The following is a 13,628-nucleotide window of genomic DNA, read 5'->3' on the forward strand; positions in this document are numbered from 1 at the left end:
AATGTATATGAAAGTGTTCAGTCATTTAAATAGCTATTTGAGTCTTAAGAAACTTGACCCTTGGAACGAACAGGGCCCTGCTTTCCTCAAAGACTTTGTCTTCAAGTAACTACGGTGGAACCCTGCTTACAAAGAAGATTTTGTGCACAACCTTGGAGCCTTCAAACCAGTGGAAAATCTGTTTGGAAAAGACTCTAATTTCGCGAAACCCCAACTTCCAGCTGCATCGACTGAGTGGAAGTTCTTGGACAAAGCCGAACCGCACTGCCTTTGTTCCAAACCACACGGACCATGTGCCGTGTGCTGTGATCTGAGCCCGAAGACAGAGAGGCCTCTCTGCGACGAAGTTCAGATAAGTTTAACAGTTTGGAGTTCATGATTCATGACATTTGAGAAATCAATTAGAAATGTTATTCTGTGATTCATAACTCTAGAATGTGTAATATCATTTAGTTTTCTTAAATATAAATGTGTGTTGCATTAAACTGTTTTGTTGATAATTTTAGAAATAAAATCTGTCAACCCCGAGAAATATCTTCTCATTCCTGTTTAACTGTTTAGTCTGAAATTGACACAAGTCAATAGACGTTAGATAATTGGTGTCCCTGCCTATCCATGATCATTGAATAATAATCAGTTAAGGGAAATTGTGGTAACAAGTAACGATAGGATCTTTCTCGGCACCTAAACGTAAATGAGACTGATATATATATAACGAGAAGTTACCTGACATAAATACTAACCTGCGTAGTTATTTAATGTCTGACTAACAATACTAACGAGAGACTCACCTTCGTCTTACTAACCGGTATTGTAGTTAATGTGTTTATAACCTTTTTTGTTTAACGATTTGTGTGTTAGAGCATCAGACTTTTAATCTGAGGGTCCAGGGTTCGAGTCCCTGTTCGGGCGCCTTGTTGACCGAGGGCCATGATGGTGAAAAGCCTGGATGGCCTTCCAGGTGACAATGAAATATGCAGTTGCGTCTAGGCAAGGTGTCTAGTCCTCTTTGCTTCTTTCGGCAAATATCCAGCCTGGGCAAGTGTTGTCTTCCAGAGGCAAGTCAAGCCAGGAACTCTGAGAGATGTTTTTGCTGTTGACGACGTGTCACTTTAGAACAGCACAACATGCATCTCTACTTGACTTGGCACAATCTGTGAGGGTTGGGCCAACACAACGTGTCCACACATTTGCAGGCGTCTTGAAATACTTGGAATGACCTGTGGCCCCATGCCATGCAGAAGTCCACAGCTATGCGTGTCAGCATGCTCTGCTCTTCATCCCCAATGTGCCACTTGTAAGAACTGTGTAAAAAGCGACAGAGAACGTGATCAGCAAAGAAACACAATTCTCCTGAGAACGACAATCATCGTGCCGATCGTAATCTCAGTGCATACCTGGATGCCCAACAAGCCAAGCCAGTGGTTCCCAAGCGTTGTAATGCCACGGCACACTTTGCTGAGACCAAAAACCTTCGCGGCGCACCAACATGAAAAAAAAAAAAAGGATTTACTAGGTATTGTCTCACCTGAATGGCAACAGGCTGCTAAAACTATTATCACACGCACATTGCATGTTAAAGTATGTCAGTAAGGGAGTAATTAAAAGGGCAAATGTGTGAAGTGCAAGGAGTGGACCTTAGTGGTTAGGTAAAAAAGTACACAGACAAACTAAATAATCCCTTGATACAAATCATTTATTTAGTGCAGACAGACCAAGACCAGCCACAATAAACTATTCGCAGTAAATATAAATTCACAGCAAAATAGGTTCAGTTCACAATATCCTATAACAAGCTGCACAAAGGCAGCGCTAGCAGTGGAAAGAACGAAGAACTGCAGGAGAAACGCCGGGGCTATTTAGAGCCCGATTATTCAACACAGAGGGGGAAAACCAAGGCCAAATGAGACTTAGAGGAACAGGAGACATCCAACAACAGTATAAAGATAAAAAGGAATTCACCACATGTCCCTTTAATCAATTGCCTTGCAGTTCCACTGTGTAGCGTTATGTTGGGTTTATTTTGATAAGAGCATTCGGGCTCTGAGCTGAAGCACTGATCTAAAGAAGACCTCTCCACCCCCAAAGTTATCAGATTTCCTTTGCTCATCAGCTTGGAACTGGTTTGCATCAAAGTGACAGTTTTGGGGAGGATGGCACCGAGAAGAGGCCAAATAGGTTGAATCCTGCTATGAGATGTCTGGAGAAAGGGGCCTGTAGGTGATAAAAACTCTTTGAAGTGGACGAGAGCCGAAATCCCGACATAGAGCTACGAACCCGGGCCAACCGGCATTTCCAAAAGATGGCATGGATTGACATCAGTCATAAATCAAGCCCCCCTCCATTAGGACACTGGGGGCTGAAACCGAAATCCAATCTCAAGAACTCAAGAACCAATCACCTATTGATCTGACAGACTATAAGGAACAGTGCACAGTCTCTCTCTCTCTCTCTCTCTCTCTCTCTCTCTCTCTCTCTCTCTCTCTCGCTCTATTTCTCTCTCACCTGAACCAGTAACTCGCTGCCACAGCTCAACCTGTAGCTCTGTTGCCCGAACCGGAACCAGAAACCAACCAAGTCTTTGCCGGCAACAGAAGAGTTAAACTGGGAGAAGGAGATTGAGCCGTACGAAGAATTCTATTAAAGGACTATATTAAAGAAAGAACTTTACAGACTGCGCATGCCCGCCTGTGCCCACCTGATCAGTGGAGTTTTACAGCTGGACAATTGAGTAACTCGAATGTATATGAAAGTGTTCAGTCATTTAAATAGCTATTTGAGTCTTAAGAAACTTGACCCTTGGAACGAACAGGGCTCTGCTTTCCTCAAAGACTTTGTCTTCAAGTAACTACGGTGGAACCCTGCTTACAAAGAAGATTTTGTGCACAACCTTGGAGCCTTCAAACCAGTGGAAAATCTGTTTGGAAAAGACTCTAATTTCGCGAAACCCCAATTTCCAGGTGCATCGACTGAGTGGAAGTTCTTGGACAAAGCCGAACCGCACTGCCTTTGTTCCAAACCACACGGACCATGTGCCGTGTGCTGTGATCTGAGCCCGAAGACAGAGAGGCCTCTCTGCGACGAAGTTCAGATAAGTTTAACAGTTTGGAGTTCATGATTCATGACATTTGAGAAATCAATTAGAAATGTTATTCTGTGATTCAAAACTCTAGAATGTGTAATATCATTTCGTTTTCTTAAATATAAATGTGTGTTGCATTAAACTGTTTTGTTGATAATTTTAGAAATAAAATCTGTCAACCCCGAGAAATATCTTCTCATTCCTGTTTAACTGTTTAGTCTGAAATTGACACAAGTCAATAGACGTTAGATTATTGGTGGCCCTGCCTATCCTTGATCATTGAATAATAATCAGTTAAGGGAAATTGTGGTAACAAGTAACGATAGGATCTTTCTCGGCACCTAAACGTAAATGAGACAGATATATATATAACGAGAAGTTACCTGACATAAATACTAACCTGCGTAGTTATTTAATGTCTGACTAACAATACTAACGAGAGACTCACCTTCGTCTTACTAACCGGTATTGTAGTTAATGTGTTTATAACCTTTTTTGTTTAACGATTTGTGTGTAATCATATGCGATCCCATGGTCTTTGATTTGGTCACGGAAGTGATTTGTCTTTGATTTGTTGATCTAGAGTTGAATTTTGATTAGCTTTTCCCTTTTGTATAATTAGTGTAGTGCTACATTTAGTCTTTGTTTTTGAATAAATTTAACAATTTATATCTTTGGAATTGGTGTCTGTGTCCAATTATTACAGAAATTGAGTTCTACAAGATTCCAGGATTCGTGATAAGGTGATACTATAAATTCACTTCTTAAATTGAAATTTTTAAGTGTACCTTACGATACAACTGATAGCACTGCAACTCAGTGTAGGTGTGCGTTCAGTCCGGCAAACACAACATTTCAGTTATGAAACGCTTTCTACAGGTGATGTATAAATGTAATATTTTCACACATTTGAATAAGTTTGATTTGATACAAGATTTATGAAGTTGACCAAACAAAATGACATAATATTTTTCAGGGGATAAAAATCTCACGACACAATTGGGTAGTCCTCACGGCACACGGGTTGAAAACCACTGAGCCAAGCCACGGTGCTTCTTGGCTTTGCACGGCCACTGAGACTGCCAGGGGAAGACGGTGAGAAGCTTCCCTTTGATAGCTCAGCTGGTGGAGCGGAGGACTGGAGGTTTCAGGCTGCGGGCATCCTTAGGTCGCTGGTTCAATTCCGGCTCGAAGGAAGGCGTGATTATGGTTTGACATCGGTTTTGGACGAGCTCCCAAATGTCAAGCCATTGGAATTGCATGAGGACAAGGAGAAAACACCGGAAATTTGGATTTGCTGTGGAGAACTCGCATTGCCCAAACATCTCATATGCATGTGACCCTTTTCACCCTGAGCCCAGTTTTCTAAACCGGCCAGAAAGCGGTCTGGAACAATCATGAAGCCAACACATTGTGAAGCACTTCACTGAAGCTCGGGTAGCTCAGCCAGGAGGGCATCAGACTTTTAATCTGAGGGTCCAGGGTTTGAGTCCCTGTTCGGGTGCCTTGTTGACTGAGGGCCATGATGGTGAAAAGCCTGGATGGCCTTCCAGGTGACAATGAAATATGCAGTTGCGTCTAGGCAAGGTGTCTAGTCCTCTTTGCTTCTTTCGGCAAATATCCAGCCTGGGCAAGTCAAGCCAGGAACTCTGAGAGATGTTTTTGCCGTTGACGACGTGTCACTTTAGAACAGCACAACATGCATCTCTACTTGACTTGGCACAATCTGTGAGGGTTGGGCCAACACAACGTGTCCACACATTTGCAGGCGTCTTGAAATACTTGGAATGACCTGTGGCCCCATGCCATGCAGAAGTCCACAGCTATGCGTGTCAGCATGCTCTGCTCCTCATCCCCAATGTGCCACTTGTAAGAACTGTGTAAAAAGCGACAGAGAACGTGATCAGCAAAGAAACACAATTCTCCTGAGAACGACAATCATCGTGCCGATCGTAATCTCAGTGCATACCTGGATGCCCAACAAGCCAAGCCAGTGGTTCCCAAGCGTTGTAATGCCACGGCACACTTTGCTGAGACCAAAAACCTTCGCGGCGCACCAACATGAAAAAAAAAAAAAAGGATTTACTAGGTATTGTCTCACCTGAATGGCAACAGGCTGCTAAAACTATTATCACACGCACATTGCATGTTAAAGTATGTCAGTAAGGGAGTAATTAAAAGGGCAAATGTGTGAAGTGCAAGGAGTGGCCCTTAGTGGTTAAGTAAAAAAGTACACAGACAAACTAAATAATCCCTTGATACAAATCATTTATTTAGTGCAGACAGACCAAGACCAGCCACAATAAACTATTCGCAGTAAATATAAATTCACAGCAAAATAGGTTCAGTTCACAATATCCTATAACAAGCTGCACAAAGGCAGCGCTAGCAGTGGAAAGAACGAAGAACTGCAGGAGAAACGCCGGGGCTATTTAGAGCCCGATTATTCAACACAGAGGGGGAAAACCAAGGCCAAATGAGACTTAGAGGAACAGGAGACATCCAACAACAGTATAAAGATAAAAAGGAATTCACCACATGTCCCTTTAATCAATTGCCTTGCAGTTCCACTGTGTAGCGTTATGTTGGGTGTATTTTGATAAGAGCATTCGGGCTCTGAGCTGAAGCACTGATCTAAAGAAGACCTCTCCACCCCCAAAGTTATCAGATTTCCTTTGCTCATCAGCTTGGAACTGGTTTGCATCAAAGTGACAGTTTTGGGGAGGATGGCACCGAGAAGAGGCCAAATAGGTTGAATCCTGCTATGAGATGTCTGGAGAAAGGGGCCTGTAGGTGATAAAAACTCTTTGAAGTGGACGAGAGCCGAAATCCCGACATAGAGCTACGAACCCGGGCCAACCGGCATGTCCAAAAGATGGCATGGATTGACATCAGTCATAAATCAAGCCCCCCTCCATTAGGACACTGGGGGCTGAAACCGAAATCCAATCTCAAGAACTCAAGAACCAATCACCTATTGATCTGACAGACTATAAGGAACAGTGCACAGTCTCTCTCTCTCTCTCTCTCTCTTTCTCTCTCACCTGAACCTGTAACTCGCTGCCACAGCTCAACCTGTAGCTCTGTTGCCCGAACCGGAACCAGAAACCAACCAAGTCTTTGCCGGCAACAGAAGAGTTAAACTGGGAGAAGGAGATTGAGCCGTACGAAGAATTCTATTAAAGGACTTTATTAAATAAAGAACTTTACAGACTGCGCATGCCCGCCTGTGCCCACCTGATCAGTGGAGTTTTACAGCTGGACAATTGAGTAAGTCGAATGTATATGAAAGTGTTCAGTCATTTAAATAGCTATTTGAGTCTTAAGAAACTTGACCCTTGGAACGAACAGGGCCCTGCTTTCCTCAAAGACTTTGTCTTCAAGTAACTACGGTGGAACCCTGCTTACAAAGAAGATTTTGTGCACAACCTTGGAGCCTTCAAACCAGTGGAAAATCTGTTTGGAAAAGACTCTAATTTCGCGAAACCCCAATTTCCAGGTGCATCGACTGAGTGGAAGTTCTCGGACAAAGCCGAACCGCACTGCCTTTGTTCCAAACCACACGGACCATGTGCCGTGTGCTGTGATCTGAGCCCGAAGACAGAGAGGCCTCTCTGCGACGAAGTTCAGATAAGTTTAACAGTTTGGAGTTCATGATTCATGACATTTGAGAAATCAATTAGAAATGTTATTCTGTGATTCAAAACTCTAGAATGTGTAATATCATTTAGTTTTCTTAAATATAAATGTGTGTTGCATTAAACTGTTTTGTTGATAATTTTAGAAATAAAATCTGTCAACCCCGAGAAATATCTTCTCATTACTGTTTAACTGTTTAGTCTGAAATTGACACAAGTCAATAGACGTTAGATTATTGGTGGCCCTGCCTATCCTTGATCATTGAATAATAATCAGTTAAGGGAAATTGTGGTAACAAGTAATGATAGGATCTTTCTCGGCACCTAAACGTAAATGAGACTGATATATATATAACGAGAAGTTACCTGACATAAATACTAACCTGCGTAGTTATTTAATGTCTGACTAACAATACTAACGAGAGACTCACCTTCGTCTTACTAACCGGTATTGTAGTTAATGTGTTTATAACCTTTTTTGTTTAACGATTTGTGTGTTATCATATGCGATCCCATGGTCTTTGATTTGGTCACGGAAGTGATTTGTCTTTGATTTGTTGATCTAGAGTTGAATTTTAATTAGCTTTTCCCTTTTGTATAATTAGTGTAGTGCTACATTTAGTCTTTGGTTTTGAATAAATTTAACAATTTATATCTTTGGAATTGGTGTCTGTGTCCAATTATTACAGAAATTGAGTTCTACAAGATTCCAGGATTCGTGATAAGGTGATACTATAAATTCACTTCTTAAATTGAAATTTATAAGTGTACCTTACGATACAACTGATAGCACTGCAACTCAGTGTAGGTGTGCGTTCAGTCCGGCAAACACAACATTTCAGTTATGAAACGCTTTCTACAGGTGATGTATAAATGTAATATTTTCACACATTTGAATAAGTTTGATTTGATACAAGATTTATGAAGTTGACCAAACAAAATGACATAATATTTTTCAGGGGATAAAAATCTCACGACACAATTGGGTAGTCCTCACGGCACACGGGTTGAAAACCACTGAGCCAAGCCACGGTGCTTCTTGGCTTTGCACGGCCACTGAGACTGCCAGGGGAAGACGTTGAGAAGCTTCCCTTCGATAGCTCAGTTGGTATAGCGGAGGACTGTAGGTTTCAGGCAGCGGGCATCCTTAGGTCGCTGGTTCAATTCCGGCTCGAAGGAAGGCGTGATTATGGTTTGACATCGGTTTTGGACGAGCTCCCAAATGTCAAGCCATTGGAATTGCATGAGGACAAGGAGAAAACACCGGAAATTTGGATTTGCTGTGGAGAACTCGCATTGCCCAAACATCTCATATGCATGTGACCCTTTTCACCCTGAGCCCAGTTTTCTAAACCGGCCAGAAAGCGGTCTGGAACAATCATGAAGCACTTCACTGAAGCCCGGGTAGCTCAGCCGGTAGAGCATCAGACTCTTAATCTGAGGGTCCAGGGTTCGAGTCTCTGTTCGGGCGCCTTGTTGACCGAGGGCCATGATGGTGAAAAGCCTGGATGGCCTTCCAGGTGACAATGAAATATGCAGTTGCGTCTAGGCAAGGTGTCTAGTCCTCTTTGCTTCTTTCGGCAAATATGCAGCCTGGGCAAGTGTTGTCTTCCAGAGGCAAGTCAAGCCAGGAACTCTGAGAGATGTTTTTGCCGTTGACGACGTGTCACTTTAGAACAGCACAACATGCATCTCTACTTGACTTGGCACAATCTGTGAGGGTTGGGCCAACACAACGTGTCCACACATTTGCAGGCGTCTTGAAATACTTGGAATGACCTGTGGCCCCATGCCATGCAGAAGTCCACAGCTATGCGTGTCAGCATGCTCTGCTCCTCATCCCCAATGTGCCACTTGTAAGAACTGTGTAAAAAGCGACAGAGAACGTGATCAGCAAAGAAACACAATTCTCCTGAGAACGACAATCATCGTGCCGATCGTAATCTCAGTGCATACCTGGATGCCCAACAAGCCAAGCCAGTGGTTCCCAAGCGTTGTAATGCCACGGCACACTTTGCTGAGACCAAAAACCTTCGCGGCGCACCAACATGAAAAAAAAAAAAAAGGATTTACTAGGTATTGTCTCACCTGAATGGCAACAGGCTGCTAAAACTATTATCACACGCACATTGCATGTTAAAGTATGTCAGTAAGGGAGTAATTAAAAGGGCAAATGTGTGAAGTGCAAGGAGTGGCACTTAGTGGTTAGGTAAAAAAGTACACAGACAAACTAAATAATCCCTTGATACAAATCATTTATTTAGTGCAGACAGACCAAGACCAGCCACAATAAACTATTCGCAGTAAATATAAATTCACAGCAAAATAGGTTCAGTTCACAATATCCTATAACAAGCTGCACAAAGGCAGCGCTAGCAGTGGAAAGAACGAAGAACTGCAGGAGAAACGCCGGGGCTATTTAGAGCCCGATTATTCAACACAGAGGGGGAAAACCAGGGCCAAATGAGACTTAGAGGAACAGGAGACATCCAACAACAGTATAAAGATAAAAAGGAATTCACCACATGTCCCTTTAATCAATTGCCTTGCAGTTCCACTGTGTAGCATTATGTTGGGTGTATTTTGATAAGAGCATTCGGGCTCTGAGCTGAAGCACTGATCTAAAGAAGACCTCTCCACCCCCAAAGTTATCAGATTTCCTTTGCTCATCAGCTTGGAACTGGTTTGCATCAAAGTGACAGTTTTGGGGAGGATGGCACCGAGAAGAGGCCAAATAGGTTGAATCCTGCTATGAGATGTCTGGAGAAAGGGGCCTGTAGGTGATAAAAACTCTTTGAAGTGGACGAGAGCCGAAATCCCGACATAGAGCTACGAACCCGGGCCAACCGGCATTTCCAAAAGATGGCATGGATTGACATCAGTCATAAATCAAGCCCCCCTCCATTAGGACACTGGGGGCTGAAACCGAAATCCAATCTCAAGAACTCAAGAACCAATCACCTATTGATCTGACAGACTATAAGGAACAGTGCACAGTCTCTCTCTCTCTCTCTCTCTCTCTCTCTCTTTCTCTCTCACCTGAACCAGTAACTTGCTGCCACAGCTCAACCTGTAGCTCTGTTGCCCAAACCGGAACCAGAAACCAACCAAGTCTTTGCCGGCAACAGAAGAGTTAAACTGGGAGAAGGAGATTGAGCCGTACGAAGAATTCTTTTAAAGGACTTTATTAAATAAAGAACTTTACAGACTGCGCATGCCCGCCTGTGCCCACCTGATCAGTGGAGTTTTACAGCTGGACAATTGAGTAAGTCGAATGTATATGAAAGTGTTCAGTCATTTAAATAGCTATTTGAGTCTTAAGAAACTTGACCCTTGGAACGAACAGGGCCCTGCTTTCCTCAAAGACTTTGTCTTCAAGTAACTACGGTGGAACCCTGCTTACAAAGAAGATTTTGTGCACAACCTTGGAGCCTTCAAACCAGTGGAAAATCTGTTTGGAAAAGACTCTAATTTCGCGAAACCCCAACTTCCAGGTGCATCGACTGAGTGGAAGTTCTCGGACAAAGCCGAACCGCACTGCCTTTGTTCCAAACCACACGGACCATGTGCCGTGTGCTGTGATCTGAGCCCGAAGACAGAGAGGCCTCTCTGCGACGAAGTTCAGATAAGTTTAACAGTTTGGAGTTCATGATTCATGACATTTGAGAAATCAATTAGAAATGTTATTCTGTGATTCATAACTCTAGAATGTGTAATATCATTTAGTTTTCTTAAATATAAATGTGTGTTGCATTAAACTGTTTTGTTGATAATTTTAGAAATAAAATCTGTCAACCCCGAGAAATATCTTCTCATTCCTGTTTAACTGTTTAGTCTGAAATTGACACAAGTCAATAGACGTTAGATTATTGGTGGCCCTGCCTATCCTTGATCATTGAATAATAATCAGTTAAGGGAAATTGTGGTAACAAGTAATGATAGGATCTTTCTCGGCACCTAAACGTAAATGAGACTGATATATATATAACGAGAAGTTACCTGACATAAATACTAACCTGCGTAGTTATTTAATGTCTGACTAACAATACTAACGAGAGACTCACCTTCGTCTTACTAACCGGTATTGTAGTTAATGTGTTTATAACCTTTTTTGTTTAACGATTTGTGTGTTATCATATGCGATCCCATGGTCTTTGATTTGGTCACGGAAGTGATTTGTCTTTGATTTGTTGATCTAGAGTTGAATTTTAATTAGCTTTTCCCTTTTGTATAATTAGTGTAGTGCTACATTTAGTCTTTGGTTTTGAATAAATTTAACAATTTATATCGTTGGAATTGGTGTCTGTGTCCAATTATTACAGAAATTGAGTTCTACAAGATTCCAGGATTCGTGATAAGGTGATACTATAAATTCACTTCTTAAATTGAAATTTATAAGTGTACCTTACGATACAACTGATAGCACTGCAACTCAGTGTAGGTGTGCGTTCAGTCCGGCAAACACAAAATTTCAGTTATGAAACGCTTTCTACAGGTGATGTATAAATGTAATATTTTCACACATTTGAATAAGTTTGATTTGATACAAGATTTATGAAGTTGACCAAACAAAATGACATAATATTTTTCAGGGGATAAAAATCTCACGACACAATTGGGTAGTCCTCACGGCACACGGGTTGAAAACCACTGAGCAAAGCCACGGTGCTTCTTGGCGTTGCACGGCCACTGAGACTGCCAGGGGAAGACAGTGAGAAGCTTCCCTTTGATAGCTCAGTTGGTAGAGTGGAGGACTGTAGGTTTCAGGCAGCGGGCATCCTTAGGTCGCTGGTTCAATTCCTGCTCGAAGGAAGGCGTGATTATGGTTTGACATCGGTTTTTTGACGAGCTCCCAAATGTCAAGCCATTGGAATTGCATGAGGACAAGGAGAAAACACCGGAAATTCGGATTTGCTGTGGAAAACTCGCATTGGCCAAACATCTCATATGCATGTGACCCTTTTCAATATCCAGCCTGGGCAAGTGTTGTCTTCCAGAGGCAAGTCAAGCCAGGAACTCTTAGAGATGTTTTTGCCGTTGACGACGTGTCACTTTAGAACAGCACAACATGCATCTCTACTTGACTTGGCACAATCTGTGAGGGTTGGGCCAACACAACGTGTCCACACATTTGCAGGCGTCTTGAAATACTTGGAATGACCTGTGGCCCCATGCCATGCAGAAGTCCACAGCTATGCGTGTCAGCATGCTCTGCTCCTCATCCCCAATGTGCCACTTGTAAGAACTGTGTAAAAAGCGACAGAGAACGTGATCAGCAAAGAAACACAATTCTCCTGAGAACGACAATCATCGTGCCGATCGTAATCTCAGTGCATACCTGGATGCCCAACAAGCCAAGCCAGTGGTTCCCAAGCGTTGTAATGCCACGGCACACTTTGCTGAGACCAAAAACCTTCGCGGCGCACCAACATGAAAAAAAAAAAAAAGGATTTACTAGGTATTGTCTCACCTGAATGGCAACAGGCTGCTAAAACTATTATCACATGCACATTGCATGTTAAAGTATGTCAGTAAGGGAGTAATTAAAAGGGCAAATGTGTGAAGTGCAAGGAGTGGCCCTTAGTGGTTAGGTAAAATAGTACACAGACAAACTAAATAATCCCTTGATACAAATCATTTATTTAGTGCAGACAGACCAAGACCAGCCACAATAAACTATTCGCAGTAAATATAAATTCACAGCAAAATAGGTTCAGTTCACAATATCCTATAACAAGCTGTATTTAACGAAGTGGTTAAACGTTACAAAGGGCATTACAATTGTTGAAAAACAATAGCACACGGATCAAACATGCTATCCCCGCCGTTTTATTCGATTTGATTAGACGTTTCGCGACCGAAATGTTTTGTGTGCAGACTGAATGCACACCTGAGCCGAGCACGATCACAATACATATCCACAGTTAATCTAAGCAGTATCATATTGTAACCGTTTCGGTCTGTTATCAACCCTTCCGGATCCAAAACCAGGAGTCAGACACCCTTTTCGGTGGACACGCTGTTGACTTCTCACAAGCACCATCTGCCTTCACAAAGGCAGCACTAGCAGTGGAAAGAACGAAGAACTGCAGGAGAAACGCCGGGGCTATTTAGAGCCCGATTATTCAACACAGAGGGGGGAAACCAAAGCCAAATGAGACAAAGTGACAGTTTTGGGGAGGATGGCACCGAGAAGAGGCCAAATAGGTTGAAACCTGCTATTTGATGTCTGGAGAAAGGGGCCTGTAGGTGATAAAAACTCTTTGAAGTGGACGAGAGCCGAAATCCCGACATAGAGCTACGAACCCGGGCCAACCGGCATTTCCAAAAGATGGCATGGATTGACATCAGTCATAAATCAAGCCCCCCTCCATTAGGACACTGGGGGCTGAAACCGAAATCCAATCTCAAGAACTCAAGAACCAATCACCTATTGATCTGACAGACTATAAGGAACAGTGCACAGTCTCTCTCTCTCTCTCTCTCTCTCTCTCTCTCTCTTTCTCTCTCACCTGAACCAGTAACTCGCTGCCACAGCTCAACCTGTAGCTCTGTTGCCCGAACCGGAACCAGAAACCAACCAAGTCTTTGCCAGCAACAGAAGAGTTAAACTGGGAGAAGGAGATTGAGCCGTACGAAGAATTCTTTTAAAGGACTTTATTAAATAAAGAACTTTACAGACTGCGCATGCCCGCCTGTGCCCACCTGATCAGTGGAGTTTTACAGCTGGACAATTGAGTAAGTCGAATGTATATGAAAGTGTTCAGTCATTTAAATAGCTATTTGAGTCTTAAGAAACTTGACCCTTGGAACGAACAGGGCCCTGCTTTCCTCAAAGACTTTGTCTTCAAGTAACTACGGTGGAACCCTGCTTACAAAGAAGATTTTGTGCACAACCTTGGAGCCTT

General features: G+C 42.7%; 4 non-coding genes across 4 annotated transcripts; all 4 read left to right on the plus strand.

Moving 5' to 3' along the window:
- Window positions 1-4,189: 4,189 nt before the first annotated feature.
- On the plus strand, window positions 4,190-4,278 carry trnas-gga (transfer RNA serine (anticodon GGA)). Its single transcript is given in 2 exon segments — window positions 4,190-4,226; window positions 4,243-4,278. It is a non-coding gene; the product is annotated as a tRNA-Ser (tRNA).
- A 3,532-nt stretch (window positions 4,279-7,810) lies between these two features.
- Window positions 7,811-7,899, plus strand: trnay-gua (transfer RNA tyrosine (anticodon GUA)). The gene is given in 2 exon segments: window positions 7,811-7,847; window positions 7,864-7,899. It is a non-coding gene; the product is annotated as a tRNA-Tyr (tRNA).
- A 219-nt stretch (window positions 7,900-8,118) lies between these two features.
- Window positions 8,119-8,191, plus strand: trnak-cuu (transfer RNA lysine (anticodon CUU)). Its single transcript has one exon. It is a non-coding gene; the product is annotated as a tRNA-Lys (tRNA).
- Window positions 8,192-11,443: 3,252 nt separating this feature from the next.
- Window positions 11,444-11,532, plus strand: trnay-gua (transfer RNA tyrosine (anticodon GUA)). Its single transcript is given in 2 exon segments — window positions 11,444-11,480; window positions 11,497-11,532. It is a non-coding gene; the product is annotated as a tRNA-Tyr (tRNA).
- The last annotated feature ends 2,096 nt before the right edge of the window (window positions 11,533-13,628 follow it).

Source organism: Amia ocellicauda, unplaced genomic scaffold, assembly GCF_036373705.1.
Source record: "Amia ocellicauda isolate fAmiCal2 unplaced genomic scaffold, fAmiCal2.hap1 HAP1_SCAFFOLD_108, whole genome shotgun sequence".
Classification (NCBI taxonomy): domain Eukaryota; kingdom Metazoa; phylum Chordata; class Actinopteri; order Amiiformes; family Amiidae; genus Amia; species Amia ocellicauda.